This window comes from Gossypium arboreum, chromosome 10 (genome assembly GCF_025698485.1).
Source record: "Gossypium arboreum isolate Shixiya-1 chromosome 10, ASM2569848v2, whole genome shotgun sequence".
Lineage (NCBI taxonomy): Eukaryota > Viridiplantae > Streptophyta > Magnoliopsida > Malvales > Malvaceae > Gossypium > Gossypium arboreum.
In genome coordinates, this window is record NC_069079.1 from 78,189,629 (window position 1) to 78,205,141 (window position 15,513).

At 36.6% G+C, this 15,513-nt stretch overlaps 1 non-coding gene across 1 annotated transcript; it reads right to left on the reverse strand.

Annotated features, from left to right (window-relative positions):
- Nucleotides 1-526: 526 nt before the first annotated feature.
- Nucleotides 527-633, reverse strand: LOC128283158 (small nucleolar RNA R71). The gene has a single exon (XR_008273499.1). It is a non-coding gene; the product is annotated as a small nucleolar RNA R71 (small nucleolar RNA).
- Nucleotides 634-15,513: the final 14,880 nt, after the last annotated feature.

Consider the following 15,513-nt stretch of genomic DNA (forward strand, 5'->3'; position numbering starts at 1 on the left):
GCATAGTTCACAGAAACCAAAGAGAAATAAGGCGAAGCTTAAGATACACAGTGGACGAGCAAGAGGACGATATTCAAACCACAACTGTGGAGACGGCTGAAAATTAGGAAAACCTGATACCGCCTGCGATTGCTGTTAATCCAGTAAATCAAAATCCTTCTCTGCGCACTATGTATGATTATGCTAAACCTTCTTTAACAGGAACTGAATCGGGCATAGTTAGACCTGTTGTAGCTGGAAATACTTTTGAACTGAAACCTAACACAATTCAAATGATACATCAATTCAGTTTGATTGTTTGTAGGACGAAGATCCCAACGCTCACTTGGAAAACTTTTTGGAACTATGCGATACGTTTAAAATTAATGGTGTTTCTGATGACGCCATTCGCCTTCAATTATTCCATTTTTCTTTGAGAAACAAAGCTAAATAGTGGTTGAATTCATTACTACGGGGGTCAATCACTACTTGGGAACAAATGACCGAAAACAATTTTCTAAAATATTTTTCGCCGGCTAAAACGGCTAAATTACGTAATTATATCTCTTCTTTTATTCATATTGATTTAGAGACACTCTACGATGCATGGGAGAGATACAAGGATCTCTTGAGCTGATGCCCTCACCATGGGTTACCACTCCGGCTGTAGGTTTAAACCTTTTATAATGGCCTGAATCTTTCGACTCGACAAATGGTTGACGCAGCTGTTGGTGGAACCATCAATAATAAAACACCTGAAGATGCTTATGAGTTTATAGAGGAGATGTCACTGAATAACTATTAGTGGCAAGTCATGAGGACAGAGTCAACGAAAATAGCAGGTGTTTATAACGTCGATTCAGTCACCATACTCTCTAATCAGGTAGAACTCTTGAATAAGAAAATTGATAGTTTTCTTAGTTCTTCACAGGTTCACCTAGTAATGCAGTGCGAAGCAAGTGGAGGTGGATAGAACAGTTCAGAATAGCCACTTTATGGCCACAACATGGAGAACGAGCAATTAAATTACATGGGTAATAATCCTCGATCTTAAAATAATCCTTATAGCAATACTTACAATGCAGGTTGGAGGAATCACCCAAATTTTTCATGGGGAGGCCAAGGAAATCAGAAACCACCACCCCCTCTAGGCTTTCAGCAACCACCATACCAGCAGGAGAAAAAGTCGAACCTTAAGAAGATGCTACCCAAATTCATCTCGGTGTCAGAGACTCATTTTTAGAATACCGAGACGGCACTCAAAAATCAACAAGCATCAAACCAAGGGCTCAAAACTCAGATTGGATAGCTCGCCAAGTTGAATTCCGAATGAGTACAAGGTAGCTTGCCAAGCAACACTGAATCTAGCCCAAGGGAGCAACTCATAGCAATTGCCATTCATGATGAGGAAGGGTTAGTGGCAAAACCAAGGCCAAAACTGGTGGTAAGCGAATGTAAGAATGAGGTAGCCAAAACGAACAAAAATCGGTAAGTCCAGAATATAAACCTCGTATGCCATACCCCAATGCAACAAGGAAAAACCGCTCAGATGAACAATTTGGTAAATTCCTTAAACTTTTAAAGAAACTACATATTAACTTACTGTTTATTGAAGCACTTTCGCAGATGCCAAACGCAGTCAAATTTTTAAAGGAGCTTCTAGCAAATAAACGAAAGTTAGATGAAAGGTCGCATGTGGAGCTGAACGCGATTTGCTCAGCCATTCTTCAGAATAAGCTACCCAACAAACTAAAAGATCCAGGGAGTTTTACGATTCCTTATTTAATTTGTAGTTTAGATGTTAATAATGCATTGGCGAATCTAGGGGCTAGTATCAATGTTATGCCTTACAAATTGTTTAAGCAACTAGGTCTAGGGAAACCCAAACAAACTAGGATGAGCATTCAATTAGCGATAAAGCGCGATTTCTAGGGGAATTATTGAAGACGTACTCGTTAAAATTGACAAATTTATATTCCCAGTTGATTTTGTTTTTTTAGACATAGAAGAGGATAGTAATGTTCCTTTAATTTTGGGAAGGCCCTTTTTAGCAACTGCTAGAACAATTATTGACGTTGGCACAGGTGAACTCACACTTCGTGTAGGAGACGAAACAATCCCCTTAAAGCTTGCAAACCGAACAACACATCGAAAATTGAAGGTGATTGAACAAATTGTTCTACTAAGACTGATCATACGGTGGAACCTATTTTGCAGGAAATAAGTTCAAAGGACACACATGAGCCGTGTTAAATCCACAACAAAGGATCTACACATGAAGAACAAATGTTACAAATCGAGGAATTAGATGAATGGCTAACATTTAAACCGAGAAAACACGATGAACGAAAACTATTCCAGAACGAGCTCAATGACTCACCAAATCAACTTAAGGTTGGAGACAAAGTTTCATTAAATACCGCAGATCCTCACATTGACACTGCCGAACTAAATGAAGAAATTCCTCTCATGGTACTTAGCATTTTCCCATTTGGTACAGCCAAGGTAAGTCATCCCAAATTCAGCACTTTTAAGGTAAACAATACCCACCTAAAACCTTATTTTGATGAGATTCATAGCAGGAATGAGAAGTATAAACTCCTCGAACCACCATGACTATTCAATGGGGTGGTAAGTCGAGCTTAGACTATAAATAAACGCTTCTCAAGAGGCAACCCGAGCGCTAACAGTATTAATTTCTTTCAATTTTAGTTTTTAAAATCTAAAATACTAACCAAATCATTGAACACAGGCTTTCCAAAACCACACGGCCAAGCACACGGGCGTGCCTTATTCCGTGCCTACACCACGGGTAATGACACAGTCGTATAATACAACCGTATGCAAATAGGGAAAAAAGCTTTTTCCCAACACAGGGCTGCGATAAGTTGCCACGATCGTGTGACATGACCATGGGTGAAACTGTCAAAACAACATGGGCGTGCGACACGCCCGTGCCCCATACCCGTGGTCGACACTATCAAAATAACACGGGCGTGTGCATGGGTACAGGAGCGTGGGAGAAGCGAATCACATTGCACACAGTCATGCAACACAATCATGCAACCACATGGCCTAGACACACGGGTGTGTCCTCAGGCCGTGTGACGATCTTTCAATTCTCGACAAACACGGGCTAGACACATGCCACACGGGAGTGGGACACAGCCGTGCCACTTTTAAAATTAGATTATCTCTTTTATTTTATTTTCTTTTACCTTTGTTTTTACTCTAATTTATTTTAAGTCTCATTTGTTTTTAAACACGGCTTAACTTTATGATTACTATGAGATTATTCCCTCAATTCTCCTTTTATTCTTCAGAATCATGCTTGCCCTCCAGCTTTATTTCCAATACTCGCTCTCGCTAGTGTAGGAATTTCATCCATTTTTAACCGAGGAAGTTTCACTTCTCTCCCTATCTTATGAACTTATAATTGTCAATATATCTATATTTGTACATTGGGGGCAATGTACACCTTAAGTGTGGGGGGTCTTTTATATCAGAAAAATCCCTGAATTTTGTTTAATTCTCATGCGATCTTCTTATATCATTATTAGAATGAATTCCAATTAGTTTATAATGTTTACTGATATATCTTGAATTAAAACATAGGCATTTTTGCATTGATTGTTTGAACCTTTAAACATTAGAGAATCAAGCATGATAAGTTGATTTTTGAAGAATTAAAAAATTTTAGGTTGTTTCCCCAAGTTTAGGTATTATTTTGAGTTGGAATTCACAAGTTTAAACATCAAAAGCCATAATTTTTGTGAGATCTTGAGCCTTTAGAGCATCTATTATTTCTTTCATGCTCACTTTCATTATGAGTGCGTCAGTATTGAATTGTTATTCTAGAACTTGCTTAATTATGCATGTCCAGACCACACCATTTGATTTGATATGTCAAAATGATAAAGACACTTAGGTTTAACCCCCTCACTCCATAAAAGCCTACCTTCACAATTAACCCTTAGTGAACCCCCTTGAGCCTGACAACCCATTCATTAATTTACCCTCAATATTAACCCATAACTCATTATTGTTGAAATCCCCTAAATTAATTTGATCCCTATTTTTGTCTAGATTTGAGTTGGAATAGTTGCTTAGCTATGTTTTATTCTATTTTGTAATTTGACTTGTTCTTAATAAAAAAAATACATGTATACATATTAGTAGTAGTGATCTTCTGAGCTAAAGAAGTTAAATTCCATATTCTGAGAAAAAGCTCTGTTGTACGCAATTGATGACTAGTCATTTTTCTAGTTAGGTAATTTTTTAATTCAATCTCAATTCTAACTCTTTCTTTTAGTTTATGACCACACCCTCTAACCAATGCCACGTTACAACCCTCTAAAGACCTTTTGATTGATGTTTCATCTCAATTTATAGTGGTAGAGATTTGATTTTCATGCAAGCCTATGGTAATGACTTTTCATTATTGACTATTGAGTGCTTCATTTATTATCCTTAAACACCTCGAGTGATTTGAGTGAATCTTTAGTGAGGATATAAAACTCTGTGATATTTTGAATCAAAGGTAATTACTTAGATGAGGGGAGACACCTATGTTTTCATAATAAAATGCTCAACTTGGAATATTTGAAACTTTGATGTTCTATCAGTTAAATTTTCAATTTATGATTATCTATGGATTATTTTGAGATATTATCAATACAAATTATAAGTTGAGAAGAATTTATTTTGATTATGAGTTGAGGATTTTACTTGAGGACAAGCAAATGCTTAAGTGTGTGGGTATTTGATAAATCATAATGTATACATATTTCTATCCCATGCTTAGCACATTTTATGGATGACTTTTCTTTATATTTGGTGAATTCGATGCTCCTAATGCCTTAATTTCATGTTTTATACTTAGGTGAGCATAGGAGAGTGAAAGGAACGAGAAACAGGCCAAAAACGGAGAAAATGAGCCAACGTACAAAATCAACACGACCTGGACTTCCTCACACAGGCAGACCACACGACCGTGTCAATTTGACAGAATCGAAGCACGACTCACATGGGTAGACCACACGCTCGTGCCTGTTGAATAGGCTTGACCACGACTTGAAGTAATTGCACACGGACGTGTCCCTGTCGAGCCCAAGCAGAGTCCTATTTGGAAAAGGCCACTTTTGAGGGCTCTTAGGCATTCCAAAGCTTATAAATACACCCTAGAAGAGGAGAAGAGGGGGGAGGCACAGGAGGAAGCAAGGAATTTCTCAAGGAAAGCCGATCGATCTATCTCAGAACCCGGATTCACCATCAAGATTGAAGATCTCCTTTAAAATTCCCTCAGGAGTTTTGGGTTTTCTTATGTTTTGTTATTTTTATTCTTTTGAGATGTTTTCTTTCATTAGTATGAACTAAAACCCCTAAATACCTAAGGGGAATGAAACCTAAGACAGATCTTGTTATTATTATCTGAATTGTATGATAAGTATTTGACTTGTTCTTAATTATGTGTTCTTAATTCTCGTTTTGATATTCTAGGATATTGATTCAAGTTATGCTCTTATTCAGAGGAGGAATAGACCCTGTCTAAGAGTAAATTTTTCATAATTAAGCAGAGTTGGTTGCGCGCCTAGAGATAGGGTGACAAGATTTTGCCGGATTAGGGTGAAACCTAATAAGGGGATCCATAGATCGAGTTAATGCAACCCTAGGGTGTTAATTAGAAAGAGATTTCAATTATTCAATCTAGGGTTAGACGTTGTTAGTCTCGTGAGAGATAATAATATAACTTAGGGATCTTTACGGAACAAGTTGAATGAATAAATCGTCTGATTTAGAATCAAATAACAAGCGAAGTCTAGGTGGATTTTTCCTTAGGTATTGTCTCAATCAATCGAGTATTCCAAAAAGTATTTTCCCCAAAATTTCATTTATGTGTTTTCTTAGTTTAATTAATTAGTCAGATAAACAAAACCCTTTTATTTTTTAGGCTAGATAATAAAAGGAAAGTTGATACTAGTACTTTTAGTTCCTTTGGATTCGATAATCCGGTCTTGCTAAAGTTATACTACTGTTCGATAGGTACACTTGCCCTCATCGTGATAATAGTTAGTTTCAAGAATGATTCATTATAAATATTTAAAACCTGTCACGAATATCACATATCATAAGTGTAGGCCACTATGTCTAAGAGATGGTTTTGATCACAAGTTTGGTACTATGTGAAGGCCACTTTGTGAAGAAGGTAGCTTTGACTACAAGGGTGGTACTATGTGGAGGCCACCAACTATCCGTTATTATTTCGATGTGTTCAACGGGAAATGACTAGGTGTAATTGAATTTGACTATGTGATGAATAAGTGCAGGTACATGTGTGTAAACTTTTGAGCAATGTGCTCGATATGTGATCGAACTTTGGTAAGATTGGTATGGAGTAAGTGTTACAATGAAAGTTACTACAAAGAAAACATGAAAGAGTGAAATTTAGTAATAAAACAATTTTGGACAGCAGCAGTTGTGTGACTTTGAAAAATCACTAAAAATGGTGGAAATCGAATTAGAGGTTGAATAAGATATGAAATTAAATCTTATTGGGCCTATTTTCATATAAATGAAACAATGTAAGCAAAAGAATTTCATATTATGAGATATTTTAATTTTTATGAGACAGAGTTAGAATGATTTCGGAATCCCCTATTCTGATTCGGGAAAATCATAAAAAATTGTAAAAAAAATAATTATGTGTTATAATTTCTTTTCATAAAATCTTTAATGAGTGTATTTTAAAAAGAAACAAACAAAAACATCATCTAAATCCCGTATGAAGAGATAATTAATTTTTAGTGAAGAGGGGTTGAAACTGTCAGACAGCAAAACAGAGGTGACTTTAAAAAATAAATTGTACTTATTGGCTAAACCAAAGATTCTGAAACTTTTATGGTAAGAATATATGCAAGTCTAGTTTCTGGAAGAATTAGCAAATCTTATTTTGAAGGTCCATAGCTCCAGATATAAATAATTTAGTGATTGTAACTCGAATAGACAGCTTGTTTTGAACTTGAGTAAATAGTGGATCTATGTGTAGTTATGACTGTATTATTTTGAAAACATATTTTGAGGATTTATAAAAGCATTTAATTTTTTTATTATTTACATACCTACTTACTAAGCTATATGCTTACTCCCCTCTCTTTTCCCTTGTTTCATAGTGTCACTAAGCTAGCTCAGGGTATGGAGATAGTCGAAGATCCATCCACACTATCATCATTCTTTTGGTATTTTGAAATTCATATTTTGAATTATGGCATGTATAGAGGACTTGGTTATTTTGTTACATGTCATAATTGATTTGGCCTAAAATGATGGCCTTTAATATTTGATAACTCATTTTGTATAAGGCCATCGATGTTGGCTAATATTAGTTAAGTTAAATGTTATGATGATGCATTTTGTGAGTGGCATGAGTTGGTTGAATGAGTGTGTAATGACTAAGTATGGAAAATGTGGCATGTGAATGGTTGTGTGAAGGACACGGCCTTGGACACGGGCATTTGCCTCTATTTTCAAGAAATTTTCCAATGTTCTCCAAAGTTCTCGGTTTAGTCTTGGATCGCTTCCATAGTATGTTTTGGGCCTCGTAGATCCGTATCAGGGACTTAGTGATGAAAATTGAATAGTTTAATTTGGATGTAAAAATTATGTCTCAGTTTTGTATGATTGCATGTGTATGTTCCGGTAATGCCTCGTTCCGACATAGAACACGGGTAAGAGGTGTTATAGAACAAGGTTGTGGAATAAGTCAAATAGTTAGCCATATTTTGGTACAAAGGTAAGTTCGTGTGTAAATAATGCAACATTACATTATTACGTTTTTAATGCTTTAATATTGCATGAATTGTGTAATTGTCTTCATGGATTTAATTAATGATGTGTAACACCCCAAACCCGACCCAGACGTTATGCCTGGATCCGACATGCCACATCAAAGCGTTGAAAAACATTTCAGGTCGTTGTTCTAGAAAACTTAGTGTTTTAAAAGATATTTTTTAATGCAGGTTAAGGTGAATGGAAGCTGAGCACCAGGTAGGAAATCGGAAAGGAGGAGGTGAGTCCATCGGACTGCTTAAGTACCAAGCTCCCTTCGAATCCATTCCTAGACATGCACACCACCATTGCCACACCTTAACGTATGTATATTTTCCAGAAAACCAACTTGATTAAGTCAATTTTAGGAAAAGTGATTAATTTTGGAAAATATTTTCATTGCAGAAGCTTTACTTGTTGTCGTGTATTTTTTTGAAATCAATTACTGTTTTTGAAAACACGCCCTAAAAGCTATTCAATTTCAACAGCTACAAATAAGTAATACCTATCTTAATAAAACATATTAAAACCATAAAAATAATTAAGCGGCCTTATTACTATTGAATAACCAAAACCTTAAACGTAAATAAAAAGGTTGTCCAGTTCACCAAAAGAAAATCAACTTGCAGAACGTGTGGCCACTCTGAATCCCTCACAGCTCCAAGCCCACTATGGTTGGGGATTACCTGCATGGATGAAAATAAAGGGTGAGTTTGGGGAAACTCGGTGTAAATTAACCCAACCATAGCCTATATCGGTTCAAACCACGAGAATGATTAAGTTGGCCTTAGCCCGCAATGTAAGTCGAATAGAACCCATAGGCCCAGAACAGAACAGGACAAATATCACATGTTTATGCAAAACCCAACCCATATCCAACCACATGCACCCCCATACCAACCTTTCACCATGTGGGGAGACTACTCGACCCACTCAACTACTACACGCCACTGAAATATGTAGCATTGCTGCCAGAACAAATAATGTGACAGAGTCACCAGAACAGATAATTGTGGCAGAGCCACCAGATCAGATAAATGTGGCATAGCCACCAGCACGCTTCCTCCATAATAAACACATGTCCCCATGGAGCAGATATACAATCATGGCATACATCATACAGAATTAAATTATCATGCTTTTCAGTCAAAAGTAACCCTAGGGGTATAATGGTAATTTTGCACCTAGGGTATATCAGTAATTTCCATACATAGGGGTATTCAAGTAATTTAACTATTCTTAGGGTTTTCATGCATAGCATAGCCATTTACATACGACCAGAAACACTTACCACTTTTTCTTACCGTATTGGGCCCGTTGGCCCACTACCCTGATTTTGGCCCATTAAGCCCAAAAACATCGAAATGCACAGAATCGTGCACTCTACAGTCTTATCACTTTAATCTACCATATACATGAAACTACTAATCTGACGAGCATTCGCACACTCGCATGCTCTTAAAATTCCGGCTTTTCAACATTTCGGCTCTTCAGCTTTTGCCGATCTAGTCTATAAGAGGGTGTCAATTATACACCTGATTGCGATGATATGCTGACGAGATCCACACATGTACTACCTACAGTTGAATTACTAACACGTTAATCTAACTTATCACAAATGAACTACGTAATAACCCCTTACCACATTCGGCTAAAGGCACCTTAGGCACTAGCGATCCTACCTTTGCCGAAGTTAGCGATTATGTTTAGTTCCAGTCGCTCCGCTTGTTCAAGCCTTCGATCAGCAACCTTTAGATCCCACTATTATCAAAATAAAACAGTTATAACACCCCTTAGAGCTACATGCCCAAATCGACAGCCCCCTAACCTTTAGGGGTTTTGGCTTTTCTAAAACCCGAAATAAGGATTAAGTTAATAAACTTACCACCGGTTCTTTCAGTCAATGACTCCAATTAACTCTTACTCGATTCTGACATAGATCTACCCCTCAAATGATAACAAAATTTGAGCCTTTAGTGATCTTAAAATTCGACTATGACCCTATGGCTATGCGTTTTCGGCTTGTTGTAACAGTGAAGAAAAGATGAGGTTTTGTAGTGGCTTTGTCGACAGAAACTTGGGGTTCAGAGGACAAGAGAAACTGTCAAGAAAATGAGGGAGAATAAGAGAGTTTTTCCTAGAAGAAAATGGCACAAAAGAAATCAGGCCTTCTGGTTTTTGGGTTTTTGAGGCATTCGGCTATAGGCTTAGAACAATGGAAAAAAGTAGTGTAGGGTAGAGTGGTGGAAGGATTCGGCTATAGAGAAAATAAGAGGAGAAAGTAGATGGAGAGAAAAAAGAAAAAAGAAAAGAAGAGAAGAGAGGGAAGGATGGTCAGAAAAACGGCACAACTTACCCCTAATGCCGAACTTATACTGGCACTTAACCTAGCTGAAATTGCCCCCCTAAAGCACCCCTTGGCCGACCAATTCTTGCTCCTCAAAAGTCCACCATTCGGCCAACACTGTTCTCCCTAATCAGCTCCTAAATCCTCTCCCTTATCAGCTCCTAAATCCTATCCCTTATCAACTCCTAAATCCTATCCCTTATCGACTCCTAAATCCTCTCCTGACAGACTTTCACTTCAGTTCCATTGCTTATCCTTTTCTGTACATAAAAATTAATATCACTAATTTGCTTACCTTGCGACTCGAACCTTAGCTCTCCTTGGTCATCCACACGCCACCTCTAAAGCCCCCAAGTGGTGTCACATACCAACTTACCACAGGCTTCCTTGAGCTTTATTTTACCCAGCTAATTCTTAAAAGCCCAGTTAACCAGAACCCCTTTTTCTTATGGAACTAGAATTAACTAAACTTACCGAGTTTTAACTTAAGCTTGGGTCATCTAGAGACCCACTAACATAATTAACCTACGCCAAACAATCAAAACTCAGGAATTTTAAGAATTCATTGAAAATCACAGAAATCCCGAAAATCCCAAAAATTGGGGCGTTACATGATGGCTCAATGACGATTCGACGAAGTTTGATATCTCGAAACCCTAGTTGAACCTTAGGAATAGTTAGGATACAAGTGCCATGACATTACGGTTATGTACGATCCCATGTAAGACCATGTTTGGGACATGGATTTAGCATCGATATATAATTTCGTATAGGACCATAGCTGGGCTATCGACATCGATATGTGATCCCATGTAAGACCATGTCTCGGACATGGCGTTAGCATCAATCTACGATCCCATGTAAGACCATGTCTGGGACTTGGCATTGGCATCGATATGTGAACCCATGTAAGACCATACCCGAGATATGGCATTGGCATCCTACCATGTGTACGAGAGTTCCCGAGTATACTTTACTATTTCAAGTGGTTCAACGAGAAATCCAACGATTATGTCAAAGAGATAACAAGGTATGATCATGTTGAAAGGTTACAAGTACATACACAAAGCTCATAAACATTGAGATTATGAATCGATGAGACATTGGAAGAAGTGAATGAGTGAATTATGATAATGATTTTTATTAAAAATTATGTAAATGGCATGACTTAAAATGTACCTATCATACTTGATGACATTGTGATAAATATTATTGTGTTATGTGTATAATAATGCATGGTTAATGATGTTAACTATTTACATGCAAACTTACTAAGCTTTATGCTTACTCCCATTTCTTTTTCACTTTCTTATAGTATCGCCAATCTAGCTCAGGGGTCGAAGGATGTTGGAGCTTGGTTCACACATCAAACTAATCTTTTGGGTATAGTGAATTCAAGTATTTTGAGTGTGGAATGTATAGGGACTTGGTCTTTTTGTTATATGTCATATTGTTTAGCCAAATGTATTGGCTTATAATGATTTGATGATTCATTTTGTATATAGCCATGAGATATGGCCCATATTAATTATGGAGATGTAATCCTATTCATATATGCATGCATGGCTAAGGCCACCCATGATGTGGTTAAATTCATTTAGCATGGATGAATTGTGGATGTAATACCCCTAACCTGTAACCATCGCCAGGATAGGTTAGGAGGCATTACTTAACTCACAACACAATTCAAGATATTTGTATATCAAATATCAAATCATTACAGAAAATGTCATACATTCACATTCATTAATAACATAAAATTGAGCATACAATACTTAGACATGCATTTGGAAATTGATAACATATAAAAATTTTAGAACTTACAAAAATTTTCAACTTTTAAAAGGTCACACGCCCCTGTGAACAGGCCGTGTTCTTCACACGGTCTTAGACATGCCCGTGTGTCTAAACCGTGGCAAAACAGGGCATAGCTATTGACTTGTTCACACGGCTACAAGACACGTCTGTGTGCCTTGGCCGTGGTCGAGCCTGACTTGGCCCACACGGCTAGCCACATGCCCGTGTGCTTTGGCCGTGTTCGGGCTTGACTTACAATCGTAGAGTACCCTAGGGGACACATGACTATACAACATAGCCGTGTGTCACACACGGCTGAGACACACGCCCGTGTCTCTTCCCATGTAGACAAAAATAGGCCATTTGAATAGCCAATTTGCCACCCCAAATTTGGGTCAACCTACAATCAAAGAAACAAACATATATGCGCCACCATTTCAACTAAATTCAATACCAAAACATAAGGTAAGATCATATCAAAACCATTATTCAATCTCATGCCATGAACTTACCAAACTTACCATCTCTTTTAACCAACCAAAACATACCAAATTGAACATTGACATCTCATATTATAAGCCATTATCAACTATGAATTCAAACATAAACTAGCCAAATCACATGGCTAAATATATACATCACAAAACATAATTCCATAGCCACTAGCCTATACATGCCATACTTTAAAAGTATACATTTTCAAAAGTACCAAAATGAGGTTCGATAGTGTGGTGATAATCCTTGATGATCCCCGAGCTTGCAATAGCTTTGATATCTATAAAATAATGCAAACACACACAAAGTAAGCTTTCAAAGGCTTAGTAAGCTCATACCAAAAATCATCAATACATAAATACTTACAAATTCTTAAATCATCTATTAAAGCTACACCAACATAATCCATATGTTCATACCAAATCAATGAGCTTCACATACATAGTATTATTTGCCACATAGGTGTCGTACATACCTGAATATTTCCGTACTTATTCACTTTCATTCTCACCTTTCGTTTAAATATTTTAAAACTTTTCATAAATTATTCATGCTTTGAACATCCGCACACTTAGTGCTGTAGCAGTTAGCCGAAGCTACAACAATTCCACACACTTAGTGCCATCTCAATTAGCCGAAGCTAAGTTGGTATCGCACACTTAGTGCCTCATATAGCCAAAGTTAGTTTAAATTGCACACTTAGTGCCAATTACTATTGATTTATCGATGTATTCATCCAAGCCAAACATATATACAATGCATATATAATCAAAACATCAAAATATACTTAACATCATGTTTTAAGTACGAACTTACCTCGTACTTGAAATTGTGGACTCGATCGTTTATTCTATAATCTTCAACTTCCCTCAGTCTAAATTCGAATTCCTCTTTTCTTGATCTATATGTATTCGAAATTAATCCTTTTATTCACAAAATAATTCAAAACAATCCATATACACATATTTAGGGCATTGTACAAAATAGCCCTCACATTTTCACATTTTGACACTTTAGTCCCTAAATCACAAAATCACAAAATACACATAATTTGCTTATACTCATGCTTGGTCGAATTCTCCTAGCTCTCATACAAGTCCATGCATTTCATTTATTTCACATTTTAGTCCTTCAAAATAACATTTTTACAAATTAGCCCAAAATACTCAGTTTCATCAAATATCCAAAGACAACATATAAATCCAATATCAAACTTTAATATTTCATCTTATAACATCACAAAGCTCATGAATCCATCCATGGCACATTTCAAAATCATCAACAAAATCAGAAATTGAGGCATGGGTTTGATAATATACGAAGCAATGAGTACAAAAACATACCTAAATCAAAAAGCTTGCAAGTGTCGAACCCTAGCCAAAGCTTTTCTCTTTTCTTTTTCTCTTATTTTTGACCAAGAACATGTATAACGGCTTATTTTCATACCTTATTTTAATTATAATTCATTTTATAATTAGTTTACCATTTTTCCCTTAGTATAAAACATTAACAAACCATTTTACAAAGGTCATTGATGTCCATTAACCTTTATAAAGGCATAATAATCACATAAGGACCTCTCATAAACAAAGCCAAGTCAAATAGGCACTTTTAACATCTAGCACACAGCTTTTACATTTTACGCGATTAGATCTTTTTTGCGAATTAAGTACACAAACAGTTAAATTTTCACATGAGACTTTCATACATGTCAATTCAATTATAATAGGCACGAAAAATAATAGTAAAAAATTTTTCTAACTCATATTTGTGGTCCCGAAAGCACTATTCCTACTAGGGTCAAAACCAGACTGTTACAATTTTCCCTTTAGGGATTTTCGTCCCCGAAAATCTTACCATTGAATATATTCGGATATTGTTGTCTCATAACATCTTTAGGCTCTCACGTGGCCTCTTTGATACCGTTTCGATGCCACATCACTTTAATTAATGGAATTTTCCTATTTCGCAGTTCTTTAACCTCTCAAGATAAAATTCAGATCTGCTTTTCTTCGTAAGTCATATCAGACTAAATCTCTATTTTAGATGGATGAATCACATGCGAAGGATCGGATCTATATCATCGAATGATTGACACATGAAACACATTATGAATCTTTTCTAACTCTGGTGGGAACAACAATCTATAAGCTACCGGCCCAATATGCTTGATAATTTCATACGGCCCGATGAACTTTGGACTCAATTTACCTTTTCTACCAAACCGAAGCACTTTTTTCCATGGAGATACCTTCAAAAACACTTTGTCTTCGATTTCAAACTCAATGTCTTTTCTTTTCAAATCCGCATATGATTTCTAACAATCGAAAGCTGCTTTCAAACTATCTCGGATCACTTTCACTTTCTGTTCAGTTTCTTTTATCAAATCAACCTCGTGAATCTTATTTTCGCTGAGCTCAGTCCAACACAAAGGTGTATGACATTTACGACCATATAAAGCTTCGTAGGGTGTCATTTTAATGTTGGACTGAAACTGTTATTATAAGCAAATTCAATAAAAGGTAGATATTGTTCCCACGTACCTTTAAACTCAAGAATGCAACATCTCAACATATCCTCGAGTATCTGAATAATCCGCTAGAATTGACTGTCCGTTTGTGGATGAAAAGTAGTACTGAAATTCAATTTAGTACCCAGAGCACCTTGCAACTTCATCCAGAATCGTGATGTGAATCTCAGATCTCTGCCTGACACTATAGACAATGGCACACCATGCAATCTCATAATATCAAAAAAATATAACTCATCTAATTTATCAAGTGAGTAATCAGATCGAACTGGAATAAAATGAGCTGATTTCGTCAAACAATCAACTACAATCCAAATTGCATCTTTCTTTCTCGAAGATAGGGGCAAACTCGAAACAAGGTCCATGGTCACTCGATCCATTTCCACTCTGGAACCATAATTGGTTGTAACAATCCTGATAGTACCTGACGTTCCACTTTAACTTGCTAACAGATCAAACATTTAGAAACAAAATCAGATATATCTCTTTTCATTCTGGACCACCAATAATGCTGTTTCGGATCATCATACATTTTTGTACT